Here is a 14,525-nt window from a genome sequence, read left to right as displayed (position 1 = left end):
CTTTGTCTGTCTGAAGTTATGGTCTTGAAATTCCATGTATCTTCAGATTTTTTTCTTGTTTGATTCCATTTTGACTTGGAACGTTTCTGTTTTCACCGTTTTGAAAGTTAGGGGTTACATTTCACGATAAAGGTTGAATTCGAATCGAGTTTGTCTTGTGTGGAATAAGGAAGTACAAAGTTATGAAGTTTTGTGCATTTCATTTTTTCACTGGTTCTTTTGTTTTCTTTTAGTTGAGTAGATGAATTCCATCAAAATATATATCGAATTCAACCTTTATGGTTTTCTGATGATAGAAGAAAAGCCATGCTCATGCTATTGCTCTATACAACGTGTACAAATCCAGACCTTCGGCATTAAAAGTGACAGCTCTCTCTCTCTCTCTCTCGAGTCTTCAATTCTATATGGGCTCTTAGTTTGTTTACAGTTTATAGTTATACTCTCCCAAACCCCTTCAACTGCCTTGGTTAGTCTCCCAAATCTGAATAAACCATAAGATCCGGGCCTTAGAACCAGTTTTTGCCTAAAATATTCTGCCACTTGGTTTACCTCTAGGTAGACATGCCTTACCTGCTAGGGGTGATACCCACATGGTGCGGACATCCCATATACCCCACCCCCCACCCCTATTACCACCTACAAGATCAAAAATTTGCTAACATGCAAAATTCCCTCTCAAGAGTCAAAACTCTACAACAAACCAGTGCACGCTTGCTTCCACCTACAATAAGCCAATTCATAGAATATGTAAATCAAATTCAGACCCAACATTAACATAATTCTATTCAAACACATTTATATCCATCCAAGCCTTGCTCGTACGTATCTTGACAGAAGTATCTGTTCCAACCCCAAACTGATGAGACAAAACTCCATGCATGTATAAGTAATTATTTTTCTAAATGGTGAATTTTGTTCGGGCAAGGCTCGAGTTTTTCTTAGAGCTAGACTTTCTGAGGGCGGGACGTGTCCCAAACACACATCCCTTGTGTTTGGGACGCGTGTTCCACACTGATGGGTCTAGTTTCTAGAAATAGAACCAAGCCAAACCCAAGTCTATGGAGAATTAAAGCCCTCTGCCTTTGAATTGACATCCTTGGCCACTAGGCATCCTCTCCTATGGTTTGCCGAGGGGGCCAATTTCTTACCCTGACCACAATCAACGCTACTCGACCTGTCTTGACAATATTGTATTCCTTGTAACTTTATGACTGAACCTCAAAATATGACATATATTTGGCTGTACTCGAACATGTACACCTGTGCCTGATAGATGAGGTAAATAATGTTGGAACCAATAGAAAGGAACCTGACCCATATGAGATAATATTAGACAGGCCAGCTGGGAAGTTTGGCCCTCCATGTCCACGAATCCTAACCCATAAATTTTGGACCTCATTAAATTAAGCATTTGCTGGGTATTAGAAAGCGAAATTGCAAGTCAGAACTAACTGCAAAAGGTGTTTTTATGTCTCAAAACTTTATGTTCCTCACAAGTGCTTTTATTCCGATTTTGTGATCTGTTGGATTAATGACCCAAAATGTGGCCCCAAAACATGTGACACTGCGTCCTCGTCATCCTGTTGTATGGTTGCCATTTGCCGGGGGAGATAATTTAAGAGGCAACGAGTTTTTTTTTTTTTTAATTATTATAAAATATACTGCATTCATTAATAATATATATTATAACTTTGACCTGAATATATTACAAACCAATTATAACATTAATAACTCCCCAGTATACAACTGTGACTAACATGATCTAGTTCATGTTGTAAAACTCTACAAACCACCATCTGAGAGACAGTACAAATTTTGTCTAAGACAAAGTTAACAAATCTCATACTCTGTTTAAAGATGGAGTATGAGACATACTCTATAGATAAAAGTCCAAGAAACTATGTGTTTTTTTTTTTGTTTTTGTTTTTTTTTTTGGTTTTCTAAAACAAAAGACATAAAATAAATTAAAGACTCAAGGGAAAAAATGAATTACATTTTGGAAAGATATAGATCCGTATTTTTAATTTTAGAGGAAAAAATACAAGCAAAGAGACTGTGATGGCATGTGAGAGTATCATGAGAGTATGGCGTCAATCAGGTCTGAAGTAACCGGTGGCCTTGGACCCAGTAATTGTGGCGGCAAAAGAGCACCCTTAGTGGTAGCGTGTGGATTTCACATGCCCACTTTGGACAGTGCGTGTGGCTCACACGCAACTCTGTTCATTGAAATTTTTCGCATGTTTGAAGGATCAGTGCTTTAGAAAACTTGCTGTAGGGTGTGTGGTGGTCACCAGAGAACAGCAGATCGGCCCTCCGCCATACTTAACCCTAAAAAAGAACAAAAAAAAATGAAAAATGAAAGAAGAAAACTAGCTAGAGAGGAGAGTGAGGAAGGATGAAGGAAGCGGGAGGAGCGAAACTCTCTACGCAGGTTTTGATTTTGTAGTAGTTTTTAGAGAGAAAGATGACTCATTCTCTCTAAACTAGAGCCGGCTCTTAGAGGCAATGAGTTGAGATAAATAAATAAATAAAAATATTAGGGGAGCCTTTCATTCTTATATTGATATATTATAATTTTTTTATTTAATAATTAAGTAAGTAATTATTAATAAAATTATATTTTTTAATAACTAAAAATGTTAAAATTATCTTTAAAAAAATATATATTTATATTTGTGATCAGTGCTTGGCGGCCAGCCAATCACCGTCCAAAAAATGAAAACTGGAGGTATGGGTCATATCTGTAGTGATCAGATAATTTAAGTTAAAAGGGGAAAGTGTGGAGCTTGTCAGCAGGGAAAGATACAGTATTTGATTAAACAGGTTTGGTCTATATGGGGGTAAGTTTGTGATTTGCTCATCCTAGCCGAAGATCATGAATATATAAATGATTGCATGAGGTCAGTCCCCTTAGGCCTTATCCTCAGCACAAACAGAAGATAAGAAAATAAAATGATTGCATCCGGATTGATTCCTGACACTACATGCCTGCCTTGGATGGGATCCAAGACTAACAATATTAGCTAAAGTAACTTGTTATAACCTATGATCACATGCAAAGGGAATTGATCTTTTAATGGGATATAAACCAACTAACAAAAAGTTATCTCAATCTCAAATATACTTTTGACTTTGATCCCATCATGAAGTAGATAGCTAGGACTTAGGATCAATCATCACATGCAATGAGAAATTTCAAAATTTTGTTAGGTATAAGTACACTTCATACATCGAATCGTGTATCGATAATATTTTTTATTTAAAAAAATCTTTAAAAGAGGAAGAAAATCTTTTATCTTATAAGAATTATTTTCATCTTTAATTTATATTATTTCTTTAAATATATACCTTACATATTAATATCAATACACAAATTAATACATAAAATGTGCTTATAAGAAGATTTTTTTTTTAAATTTAATTGACTAGACAATTAATAATTAATTATAAGCCTATACATAAAGGGGCGGGAGGTAAAGGTTGCTACGTCCACAGAGAAATTTTACAAATAATTTTTACGGATCACTTTAAAAAAAAATTATCTTTCACCATTTTTAAAAATTATTTAGATATTTTTTAAAAATAAAAAAAATTATATATTCATTTAAAAATGTTTACTTAATTACTAAGTAAAAATAAAAAATTAAAAAAAATTGCGATAGATGATTTCGATATATCATCTTATTAAATATATACCTTATATATTAATATTAATACAAGAATTAATGCGTGATTGTAAAAATATTTTTTTAAAATTAAATTAACTGAATAATTAATAATTAATTATAAGCCTATCCATAAAGGGCGGGGGTAAATGCATGGGTGATATTGATGATTTGAACACTTCAGTAGACATATATGCATGCGTAAAGACCAGATCACATCATTACATGCTTATTAATTCAATGATGAAGTGGGGTCCAACAACGTCTCAAAGTAATAACATATATTTCTGTAATAAAAATTTTATATATAACCATTTGATGTATTTTTTATATATTTTATTAATATAATTAATTACATCATTTATTTAATATAAAATAATTATTTTATCTAATCAAGTTAATAATATTTCTAAATAATACACAATAATAAAATGCAAAAACATATCCATACACGCACATGATCAAACAGATCACATATATATGACACTATATGAATGAATGAATTATTTTCTTTAAGTCGAATGATATTAAAATTTAAAAAAAAAAAAATCAAATATTGAGACAAATTAAATAAAATCCGATGATTGTGCATGCAGATTTGTTCATTCTTTGAAAAAAAAAATATATAAAATTTACATAAAAAAAATTTAATCTTTTAATAATAAATTTCTTTTTCTAAAAGAAAATTATGCGAAACTTGCTCGATAGAGCACTTCTCGACATACGTAATAACAAAATGTTGCACCGCTTGCAATCTTTTTCTAAAAATATTGGTCCCACCAAACTACAAGACATGATCATTAATTAATAATATTCCTACCCAAAAACAAAATAAACTAAACACGTGTTGCTTGACTGCCTTGTGACAAGTGCTCGTGCATGGCGGCTCCTTCCACCTTATTCGTATCCTTTCGATCTCTGTGTTTTACATATTCGTTCGTGGGTAGGTTTGGATAATGACATAATGTGTTGTGTTTGTAAAACGAGAAATGTTATATATATATATATATGTATATGAAAAAATTTATTTATTATTTTAATTTTTATTATTTTTTTATCATCTTATAATAATATATTAAATGATAGATTCATAAATAAAATATAATAAATTATTTATAATCATCTAATACTACATTATAAAATGATAGGAAAATAATAAGAATTAAAATAATGAGTAGTATTACTATATATATTCTTTATTTAGAGACTATAATATAGATATAAGTAATTTTATTTTTAAAATATCTTAAAATTATAAAAATATTTCTTTCAAAATATTGTTTTCATTTAATAAAAGGTTTATACATATCGTCTCTACTTGAAGACTACAAATAAATTTTCTTAAACTAAAATCAGTATATATCTTATTGGATACGTCACTTTTGGGCCTTTGATTTCGTGCCTGTTCAAACGCACGCGAATCATCTTGATTTATATATAAATTCTTTATAATTATGTCAATTTTATATGATAATTTATTTTATAATAAAAATAATTTTATAATTCAAAACATTTCTCAACAAATGAAAAGTGCACATGTGAGAGGGAAAGAAGATCATCAAGGGGGGCTATCACCGGCCAATACTATAAGAAAATGGAAAAAACCACCAAAAGGTTTCATAAAGGCCAATTAGAATGCTGCACTACATGAACGAGCCAAGAAAATGCATTGGTGTTATAGTCCAAAACTGTAAAGGGAAAATATTGACTTTACTTTTTGTTAAAAATAAGTTTAATTCAAAACCAGTGTTAGCTGAGTGCTTTGCTTTATATAGAGCAATGGTATTGTGTCAAGAACTAAATCTTTGTAATGTATTCTTTGAAAGTGATGCACAGAATATTGTGAAAGCAGACAATAATAATGAAGAAAACTAGTTTTAGTTTGGACAACAGTGGATAGTGGATGATATTAAAGAGTTACTTAACAGAATAAAGGATTTAAAGGTAGTATAGATACTATCTATACTACATTAGATACCTAGATCAAGAAATGGTGTTGCACACCAACTTGCTAAACTAAGTTTTCATTATGGTAATGAGATTGTAATAATCGAGGAGGATTTTATGATTATCTTAAGTAATGTCTTGTTGAACAAATTCTGTATAATTGATCTTTTATTACCAATGAGATATTCATTTCAAAAAATAACTGGATTCGAACCTTCTCTTATGAATAAATAAATAAAAACAACATGAAGATAACCTCTTAATTTCTTAACCATGGGTTGAGATAAATATGGAAACAAAATCATTAATTTTTATTACCATTTTATTTATATATTATATTTAATAAGATGAGTCTACAACTCTACGCCCACTGCTCCTAACTTCTACTGGGAGTCACTGTCAGTTCTAAATAAATTTTTTTTTCCTTATATATATATTTTAATATTTTTAATTTTATTTAAAAAAAATATAATATTATTAAAAAAAATTTAATCACTAAATAAAAATAAATAAAAAAATTTGAACGAGCGCCTGTTTTTTATTTAATAAAAAATTATAATAGAAAATAGCATTTTTCTATTTAATAAGAGCGCCTGTATTTTATTGGGTCAATTGAATTGCTGACAGGGGGGAGGATTAGGATACAAAATTCCATAATAATTGCAGAATTGACACCTAAGTGTTTAGTAAAATCAGAAACGGTATTTACGAAAGCAGCCGACCATTACTGCGTTCGTACAATAACAATGACTCATCACTTATAGAAGCGGGTGCTTGCAGCCTTTGCCCAACAACAACAAAAAAAATATGTATATATATATATTAAATAAATAATATTGGGTCGTAGGTTCAAAGCCTACAAAAAGCATTCCATTGGCCATCATTCATCGCCTTTGAAAAGCACATCAGAATCATAGAAAAAGAAAGAAAAGAGGATTCCCCAAATCATGTTAAAGACAATTGGAAAATCTGTTTGATTTTTTTTTCTTATCTTGTTTGCATGTAAAAGAAAAGGGGATTTATCACCCATGATTTGCACGAAGTTAACTTTACGGAGCAATATGAGACATGTGGAAGTCATTTTCCTTTCAAAAATATGAGCTCACAATTTTTATGTAATTTAATAATAAAAAATTGATTTTTAAGAAATTTGTTTGATTTTTAATCTAGACACTATTTAAATAATGAATAGAGATGAAACTTAAAATTTAAATAAAATATTATTTTTAAATATTATTATTATTTTAAAAGAAAATAAGTGTGAACCATTTGTAAATCTATCAATACTCTTTTCTATAATTGGGATGCAATAATAATGATTGAAATTTACCTCGTGTTAATTATTTATTTAAAAAGAAAAAACTTTCATGATTTCAAGATTGCAAGTAATCTCTTTTTTTCAAAAAATAAATAATTTTCTTTTCACATATATATATATATATATATATATCTATATATCTATATATATATATATAGAAAATTTGCTCAACAAAATAACCTCCATTTTCACTCCTTTGTATAAATGCAACTAGCAAGTAAACAAACAAACAACTCCACTATGAATAAATTAAGAACTCACTAATTATGACTTGATTAGAAAATTGAATCCATTGACAAAAGTTTTCAAACTATCAATCATAACTTTATGAGAAATCAAAGTTGAGTAATCATTACATAGTTTTGAAGGATGGGTAATGCTAGCGTACCGCCTAACTTTGACCGCTGGCTTGTCTTTTACCACAAATCTAATTTTTATTTTTATTTTTATAGTTTTTTAACATATTTAAATATTTTTAAAAAGTAAAAAAATGCTAATACATTATAAATCAATTTCTTAATCATTAAGTATAAAAATTTTAAAAAAATTAAATATATAAGTGGTCAAAATGATAGGCAAACTCAAGCAATATATTAACATTTTCCTTTGAAGGATAGATCTATAGTTCTCTAATCTTTTATAGAATTTTATAGCATTACGCAAATAATTTTAATTACATGACATTTTGTAATAGGATAAAAATATTTCGTCATTCATATTTCATAAAATTTTAATAATCTTCAATCAAAATTAAGGTTAAAAGAGCACAAATATAGAGACACATTTCAAAAAATGTTATCCTTGATCAAATTAAGATTTGCTAAAGTCTATGTCCGTATTTTATAAGGTCTTTTAAAAATGTTAGATACAAGCTAGAACTATCATCTATTTCTCTCTAATTATAGATCTTAAACTCCCAACAATAATCAAATTAAATATCCCTGAAGGCATGGATATTGAATCTACAAGCTGGGTTCTGCCCTCCCAAAGGTTTTTTTTTTTAAAAAAAAACTTTTAAAATATTTGAAATAATTCTTTTTCTATATTTTAGATTTTATGGATTAAACAAATGAAATTTAAAAAAGGAATTTAATTTGATTTTCATTTTTTATCTATATTTTATTATTATTATCTAGATTTCTATAAATTGAAATATAAATGATAAAGACTGAAATCTTATATACTTATATATATATATATATATATATATATATATATATATATAAATAATAAAGATAAAAACTGAAATCTTAACGCAAATAGTATTCAACAAAGCATACAAACTTTTATACCATAACGTCTTAAATATTGACTCATAAATTAATCACTAAAACTTATTTTCTAAATTTATTTAAAAGTATATCTTTAATTTTGTCCATATTTTCAGATAAATTAATTTTTATTAAAAGAAGTGCTATATATATACAAAGAGATTATATAAAAATAAATCCATAAACTGACATAGTTTTATGTAATCCGTTGCAATAAAAATAATTTTACAATCTGACGTACCGCATTAAACTATATCAGTTTATTATTTTACTTTTATATAATCACTTTATGACTAAAATATTTCTTTTCGGCTAATATTATTTTTTTTAGAAAAATACTATAGTCACAAAAAATTATACAAAAATAATTCTACAAACTAATATAGTTTAATATAATTCGTTAAATTATAAAATTATTTTTATTATAAAATAAATATAACTAATTACATAAAATCATATCAGTTCATAAAATTATTATGTAATTTGGCTCTAGCACTCATCTCTTTTTTATGCAATTAAGGAAGGTCGCAAGGTGTAGGGGTGTTATTGGTCTACTTTAGTCCGGTTTTAGACATATTTTAGAACTGAATTAGTATAAACCGGTTTTGACATTTAAAGAACCGACCCCACACTGGTTATATCCCTAAATTAGTACTTCTGATTTTACCGATTCTTGTCCGATTCAATTTGATTTTTCTAGTATATGATATAGTATATATATTATAGTATATAATAATATGGTGATAATATATTGCAGTATATTATAATATATATTATAATTGTGTATTATATGTAACAGCCCACTAGAAATTCAATTGTGAAATTTCTATTGACTTTATGAACCTCGTGAAAACTCTATAAGCTTTCATGAATCCATTAATCATATAGGTTTTAGTCTAACTACATAGTTAGTGTTATTACTCATTATGGTATCAGAAGTGTGTTTTTGATTATTGGAGATAGTTAGAAGTGTCTAAATGTATTATGGTTTGTACCATTAGATTCGGATGGTTAATTAAGGTCTTATGGTGCAATAACACTTTTTCATGTTCTCGGACGAAAAGTCTGTTCAAAACTGTAGATATTATTGGATAAAAATATCTTGAGCTAATTTTTGTAGATATTATTAGATAAAAATATTTTAAACTAATTTTGTGGATATTATTGGATAAAAATATTTTAAACTAATTTTGTGGATATTATTGGATAAAAATATTTTAAGCTAATTTCGTGGATATTATTGGGTAAGAGAGTCCTACACTTAACTCTCATTTCGGGTAAGAGAGTTCTACACTTAACTCTCACTTCGGGTAAGAGAGTCTTACACTTAACTCTCATTTCGGGTAAGAGAGTCCTACACTTAACTCTCACTTCGGGTAAGAGAGTCCTACACTGAACTCTCACTCCAGCCTCATCTCTTCCATATCTCATCCATAAGTATCTCCAGTCACCCCTCCCCACGAAATTATCTCATTTACATTTTCCATTAAAAGAATACCAAACACTCTCACTCGGACAACTTTTAGGATTTCTTTTGCACACCTATTTTGAAGCTTTTATAAGTGTTTTATCATAAAGTATCCTTCATATAAGTTGTTCCTTTTTTAATCTAGTTTACGTGGATATCTTATTTGTCTCATTTGCAGATCATTTGGTCAGTAAAATATTATGTAAACTATAGAAAGGTCATTCTAGGAGATAAACTGGAGAATATGTTATAGTTTGGAGTTTTTGACCAAGCTAATGGATAGATATTGGTCCGAAATTTTTATGGAGTATTGTTAACATGTGTATATGATTATTGGTTGAGGATGTTTACATGATTAAAGGTTTTGATGAAAGATTTTCTTAGATTTAGAAACTTAGAAACTGGAAGAGGAAAAACAGTTTCTGTTTTGAGAAAGTTTAACTCTTTGGTGGTTTAAACCTATTCCAATGACTTTGATAATTTTATTGGAGGATCCTAAGCATCTTATATACATGTTATATTATTATTTTGAAGATATTTTGTTACCCAGATGACTAACACAAGAGGGGGGGTGAATTGAGTTATATTAAAAAAATAACAATTATAAATCAAATATATAATATAAAATATAAACAAAATATGAAATAACAATAAATATAAAGAGTAAGGGTAAGAGAGAAACAAACTCAGTATGTCAACGAGATTCGGCCCCACTGCCTACGTCCTCGCCTCAAGCTACCCCTTGAGGATTCCCAAATTCACTATTCAACCTTCTTCAGGTGGAGATAGAAACTTATTACACCTTTGAACAACACCGCTACAAAGGATCCGTGTAGAACACCCTCTATACTTGCAATCACCTTACACGTGGTGATTCAACTATTCCCCGTGTAGAATACTTTCTACACACACAAGGGTTATACACACCCTTTTTCTGATACAAGAGCTGATAGTGGGTAGGTTATCAGAAAACACTCCTCAATGAGTGAAATAAGAACAATACAGCGTAAACTATATCTCTCAAAATGAACAAGGATTAAGACTCAATACTTAGAGAAGAGAGAATGAAAGTTTTGAATGAATGTTGTATGCTCTTGGTGTTGTAAATGTGAAGTTCTCAAATGATCTATGTATAGGCATATGAGACTTCATATTCAAATTTAAAAAGATTCACATGTCAAAGACAACATCATTCACTTTTTCAAAAAATTCAAATAAAAGATTCTTCTTTTTCAATTGTCAAAGACAACATCATTCATTTTTTTCAAAAAAATCAAATCAAATCTTTTACTTTTGGCATATGACAAAATGAGCACACTTTACTTTTCAAAATTTTCAAACAAAATCATCTACCTTTTATATAAGTCTAAAAAAGCATCAATCACTTTTGAAAATATTCAAATAAAACATGCACATGTGAAAGATGACAATCAATCATCTTTAATATTTTCAAAATTCAACCCTTTAATCAAGGCATGCACATGCAAAAGATGACAATCAATCATCTTTCAAAATTTTCAAATTTAATTTTCAAAAATATTCATGCACATGTGGAAAATGTATTTTAATGCTTTATGATAAAATATTAATTTTGAGCATTAATCCTAATTTCGATTTTTAAGAGACTTACAACATTACTCTATGACTTTAATGTGAACTTGTTTCCTTCTTGCTCATGCTTGGTTCTTTGATGTGCTTGATTCCATTGTATGAACAACTTGAGCTTGAAACTCCTTTATTCTTTGAATTCATTTGTTATCATTAAAATCCATGTGTAGATTTATAATCACATGAAATTTGAAACCTTGGGTTCAACAATCTCCCCCTTTTTGATGATGACAAATACTTGATAGAACTTGAAACCTGTATTAATACTTAAGCTCCCCCTGAAAATATGCGTTAGTTTTTCAAGCAAAAGTATAAATATAATTCCAAGCATATATAACAAGTTTAACAATTTAAACAATGTTAATGTTCTAGTCTAAAACTTCTCCCCCTTTTGGCATCATTAAAAAGGATCGGCAGCAAGTAAATGGACTGAAAAAAAATGATGCGTTTAATAGTCACTATAGATAGTTGAAAAAGGAACCGTCTGTGACCCGACAAATGCTGCAAAGTCTCGAGGCCTAACTCTATAAATTTAGTGCGGCTAGAGATTTAACAATCGCCTGATGTTGTTGACAAACGTGATTGAAGGCTCTGAGTTGCTATAAAAAAATGATCATTTTCATCTATCGGATGCCAAAAAAATAATTGCTTTTTGACCTGAGTTCTGTTTTACCACAACAATAGAATGGCTGAGCAATTCTCTTCAACTAATGTTCCAGACTTGAATCAGGAACCCTTGATGCATCAATCATCAATCTTCTCTCCTGAGGCCGTCAATACCATGATAGGAGCAGTGAACCGTTTTTCTAGTAAGGCTGATTCTGAGATTATTGCAGAATCAAGAATGCTCAGTAGTCAATATGCTGTCTCTGTTACGATCATGTCTCGAAAGTTAATGGCGAGGGTGAGTGAGATTGATCATCTTAACATGCAAATATCTGAGTTACGATAGAAGCTTGCTAATAAGGATAGTGAGGATAAAAGGCTAAAACAAGAAAACCAAGAGTTGAAAAAATTTACAGATTGGTATGCTCATGATCTGCAACCACGAATAGAGGAGTTGGAATGAGAAAGGGTTTAGATACAAGGTCAACATCCGCAGATAACAATAGAGATTCATCGTTTACTAGAAAAATAGGAACAATCTACTGTTAATCTCGCTGGGTTAGCAAGAAAACTTTTAACAATGTGTGTCCAGCATATCTTGTATTTCTTTTGACTAAATAAGATTTGAAGAGACAATAGTTTGTCTTATTCTTTATGCTATCTCTATAAAATCAGTCCTGAAGTTCATCTAATCCGCATTAAGTTTTCTTCTCATCTCTATAACTCATCTGCATTCCTTCAATATTCTCGTTTTAAGCCTTCTATTCTTTTCTCAATGGCTCATTCTTCTAACATTTCTCTAGATCCATCCATGAGGCATTCTGCATCTCAACCTCCTGTCCTTTCTGCAGCTGCCATTGGTGCCATGTTGCAGCAAGAAAATAATAATCTAACTAATAAGTCAGATTCTGATGCTATTTATGACTTGGTGAGTCTTGGGACTCGCTACTCTTCCTCTATTGTTGCTTTTTCTCAGCAGCTACAAGCCAAAAATCACGAAATTGAAAAGCTCAAAGAACAAATTGTTGTACTTCAACGAATTGTTCAAGAGTCTCACACAAGGGAAGGAATCATTCGGCAGAAGAATAAATAGTTGAAATCTTTATTAGATTCTTCATTCCGCTTGTCGGTTCCCATGGATAAGAATGACATGATATTGTATGAAGAGAATGAGCGTCTCAAACATGAGGCTAAGAATCTCAAGTTTATGTAAAAGTATTTAAAAAATCTATCTCTATTTTTATTGACTCTGGTCTATCTTTTAAGAGATATTCATAGAATGTATCATACCTATTTCTCTTCTGATCATACATAATCTATCTTTTGGTAAAGGTTTTGTGAAAATATCTGCTAACTGATCGTGTGTGTTTGTGAACTCTAATATTATATCGCCTTTCTGTACATGATCTCGAAGAAAATGATACCTTATTTCAATATGCTTAGTTCTTGAATGTTGTATTGGGTTCTTTGAAAGATTTATAGCACTTGTATTATCACATTTGATTGGAATGTGATTATACATGAGTTTAAAATCTTCAAGTTTTTGCTTCATGTAGAGAACTTGAGCACAACAACTACCCGCAGCAACATATTCTGCTTCAGCAGTAGATAGTGCAACCGAATTTTATTTTTTACTAAATCAGGAAACTAGTGCATGACCTAAGAAATGACATGCTCCACTAGTGCTTTTTTGATCTATTTTATAGCCAGCATAATCTGCATCTGTGTAACTGATTAGATCGAAAGATGTGTGCTTAGGGTACCATAAACTTAGGTTAATTGTACCACTAAGATATCTAAGAATGCGCTTAACTGCAATTAAATGTGATTCTTTTGGAGATGATTGAAAGCGTGCACATAAGCACACACTAAACATAATATCTGGTCTACTGGCTGTTAAATATAATAAGCTACCAATCATACCTCGATATATCTTCGAGTCAACTAGCTTACCGGATTCATCTTTATCAAGTTTAGTTGATGGGCTCATTGGTATTCCAATTTCCTTAGCATTTTCCATCCCAAACTTCTTCAGTAATTTCTTAATATATTTTGATTGATTGATGAATGTCCCACTTTTTGCTTGCTTAATTTGCAATCCGAGAAAGAATGTAAGTTCTCCCATCATGCTCATCTCAAATTCTTCCTGCATAGTCTTAGCAAAAACTTGACACATATTTTCATTAGTAGCACCGAATATTATATCATCAACATAAACCTGAATCAAAAGAATATCATCATTTTCATATTTAATGAAAAGAGTTGTGTCGATTTTTCCTCTTGAAAAACCTTTTTCAATCAAGAAACCACTAAGTCTTTTGTACCAAGCTCTAGGAGCTTGTTTAAGTCCATATAGTGCTTTTGTGAGTTTGAAAACATGATTTGGGGAAATATGATTTTCAAAACCTTGAGGTTGCTCAACATATACCTCTTCATTTATAAAACCATTTAAGAAAGCATTTTTAACATCCATTTGAAAAAGTTTGAAATCTTTATAACAAGCATATGCAAGTAGCATTCGAATAACTTCTAATCTTGCGACAGGTGCATATGTCTCATCATAATCGATTCCTTCTTCTTAATTAAAACCTTGGACTACAAGTCGAACCTTATTTCTAGTAATGACTCTGGACTCATCTTTT

This window comes from Carya illinoinensis, chromosome 6, assembly GCF_018687715.1.
Source record: "Carya illinoinensis cultivar Pawnee chromosome 6, C.illinoinensisPawnee_v1, whole genome shotgun sequence".
NCBI classification, from domain to species: domain Eukaryota; kingdom Viridiplantae; phylum Streptophyta; class Magnoliopsida; order Fagales; family Juglandaceae; genus Carya; species Carya illinoinensis.
This window is presented reverse-complemented; position numbering follows the sequence as displayed.